This window comes from Myotis nattereri (genome assembly GCF_964212035.1).
Source record: "Myotis nattereri genome assembly, chromosome: X".
NCBI lineage: Eukaryota > Metazoa > Chordata > Mammalia > Chiroptera > Vespertilionidae > Myotis > Myotis nattereri.
Window position 1 is genome coordinate 151,835,078 of NC_138078.1, and position 3,526 is coordinate 151,838,603.

Consider the following 3,526-nt stretch of genomic DNA (forward strand, 5'->3'; position numbering starts at 1 on the left):
AAAGGGAAAAAAACATGATGTATCAAGCAGAGATCCAATACTTTTCCACCTATAAACTTCAATCTAACACATACACAAAATTTGAAAAATGTTTTTACATGCAACATTTCCTTCTGCTCTAAAAAAAATTCTTCCAGGCAACAGTTTCCCTTTTTTACTGAGTGTCAAAGCCTAGTGAAGTTATTGGGACACGAAACCATTCCTCACTGAGAACTGAAGTGGCACTGTGACTCCCTCTAATGACCCACCTCAGCTCTAAGGCAGGAAAGATATGGTAGAGTCATTTGATCCTATTTATATTTTAAGTTATTTTTAGTAAAATGTTCATCTTTTTCTCTTTGAAATTGGCTTAAATAAAACATTAATTATTAAAATGTGATTATGGGTACATTTGTTGGGGAAGGCAAGGTTTTCTAACTCCTTTACCACCACCAGCAGAAATTCATGAACAAATATTTCATTTTGGCATTTCATCATACTCACGAAGACTATTTTTTTCTATTATAAACTACGTTTGTGCACAAAATATACAACCTATCGAGAAATACTTTGATAAATAAACCTAATGTAATTAAAATTACCATAATGTGAATTCATAATATACTCCGTTCACAGGGCTACTCATTACCCTTTTTTGTTTCTTCCTCATAGGTTCATAATAATGCCAGGAAACATACAAAAAATAAGTATAGCAGTCACTCATACATTCATGAGCGGTGTAACAATATGTTCAAACTAGAAAATTTTTTTAAGGGACAAGACCATAATGCCTAATAAGATATTTTTCCAGTTTGCTCATATTGCTACACCACTCATGAATGTATCAGTGAGTGTGTTCCAATAAAACTATTTACATGAACATGCAGCAAGATATATGATCTAAGGACCATAGTTTACTGACCAATGATTTAAAACTCTGCATATCAGGGAATACAAGTATAGAAAAGCAACATAACATAATGGCTAAAATGTGGCTTCTTGAGCCAGATAGCCTGGTTTCTAATTCTGGCTCTGTCACTTACATGCTATGTGACATGAAGCAAGTCATATAATTCTCATACCTGTTACTTCATCTATAAAATAGAAATTATAATATCTATGCATGTGTATGGAGCTTTTATGAGCAGTAAATGAGTTAATAGGTTCTAATGAGGTTAAAAAGTGGTTGGAACACAGTAATAAGAATTAGCTTTTACAACTATGCATCACTCTATATATTTCTTATTCCAGGATATTTAAAAGATTGCTTCTTTATGTCAAGGATGCAGGAATTAAACAAGGGAAACAGAAATAGCCAACTTTAATAAAAATGTTAAAGGGCCTTGAGAACACCAGGTTTAATCAAAATAAAGAAAAGGGTACTCCGCCAAGAGGAAAAGGTATAGAAGTAGAGCAATAAGTAACCAGATGTCTTCAGTGTGGGCTGTTATAAAAAGGGAATAAAGAGAAAAAAATATAAAAAGGAAAAAATGACTGGAGTAAAGGTGGGGAAAAGAAGTAAACCACTTTAATGTCGAATGGAGGAGAGAGCAGGGTCTAAATTAAAACCCATCTCTTGAATTCGGGATGTTGACGGCAGGGTGCCAGTTGTGCTGGTTACAGGAAGAGCCACTTGGTCTCATGGAATGAATGTTGGGTATAAATGTCAAGATTGACAGTCAGGGCTTAGAAACCAAGACTAAACCCCAGCAAGACAGAGACAGTTGCAGGTTCTAAGAAGAGTGCCTGGCTGGACAGAGAACTCAGTTAGCAAGGGCCAAGTCAAGATGGCTGGCCTCACCCAGCCGGCATGGCTGAATTGTTGAGCATCGACCTATGAACCAGAAGGTCATGGTTTGATTCCCGGTCAGGGCACATTCCTGGGTTGCGGGCTCATTCCCCAGTGTGGAGTGTGCAGGAGGCAGCCGATTCATGATTCTCTCTCATCACTGATATTTCTATCTTTCTCCCTCTTCCCTCCTCTCTGAAGTCAATAAATATATATATATATATATATATAAAAAGATTACTGGCCTCTGTCCTGAGACTCTTATTTGAAATGGGTAAGAAGGAATGCTTTTTAGTATGAAGCTAGATGATACCTTTCATAGGGTTTCCATATCAGTTAGGCTAGATTAGATAATGTTTTATTAATATATAACCCCCAAATCTCAGTGGCTCACTCACACTACATGGCAACTGTGGATTTTCAGGAACTCTGTGCCATATGGCCCTCACTCTAAGACCTAGACTGATAAAGGAGCTACAACCTGGCACATTACCAATCATTTTGACAGAGGGAAAGATAACCCTAGAAGATCTCACATTGGTAATTTAATGATACCCAACACGTCCACCCCAGTTTATAGGTCAGCGTTAAGCATGTGGTCTGACCCAAACACAAAACTGCTGAAAAGCCAATCCTACCGAGTCCTGAGAAACTGTAGAGCCAGAGTATTTGATGAGCAGCAACTAATGACTCCCACAATTTTCTGCCTAATGTGGAGGGTCCTTATGACAGTTTGTTTTCAATGAAGAGGTTTTGAAAATGTTGAAAGAGCCAGCTTTGGGAGTCTATTGACCAACTGTAAACACTTCCGAGAGAAAAGCCCTTTGCTAGCCCAGCAGCTATAGACAGTTGAGAAAGCACTGGAAACAGTCATTGCTATGGGTGTTGTCACAGGTGGGCATGGCATCAGCATTGGTGATCCAATATTCTAACTGGCAGTTAGTAAACACCCCAGCCACGCAGAATCCACAGGGAAAAGTCGGAAAGGGGCTGAGCACAGGAAGAGAGCTGAGGTCCCAGTGTTCCTCTATGGCAGCGGTTCTCAACCTGTGGGTCGCAACCCCTTTGGGGGTCAAACGACCCTTTCACAGGGGTCGCCTAAGACCATCGGAAAACACATATATCATTCCATATTGTTTTTGTGATGAATCACTGTGCTTTCATTATGTTCCATGTGTAACAATGAAGATACATCCTGCATATCAGATATTTACATGACGATTTATCACAGTAGCAGCATTATAGTTATGAAGTAGCAACGAAAATAATGTTATGGTTGGGGGTCACCACAACATGGGGAACTGTATTAAAGGGTCGCGGCATTAGGAAGGTTGAGAACCACTGGTCTATGGGAATTTGAAGCCACGGGCTACCAAAATTACATCCACATTCTTGAGGATGCAACTTGGGGCAATGAAGGGTTTGTTAGTGCTGCCTCCTCGTGGGCACACGGTTATTAGCATTTGTTTAAAAGGCTTCTGTTTTGCCTAGAACTGGCAGAAGATGGTAGAGTAAATGTGAAGCCCATATTCTCATGGTAAAACTGAAGTGAGGCAAGGCTTCCAGGGCTGGCCAAGATGGAGGAAGCCTATTTATTGTCATGAAAAACTCAGGAGATAATACAAAACGCATCCACCTGAGGACTCTGAAAAGCAAGCAGATTAGGGAGGGGAATAAAAAAGTGACCCATATTGGGGGTGAATTTCCTAGGTTTATCCTTCTCATTTCCCATGGGTTTGGCCCAAATATGGGCATTGG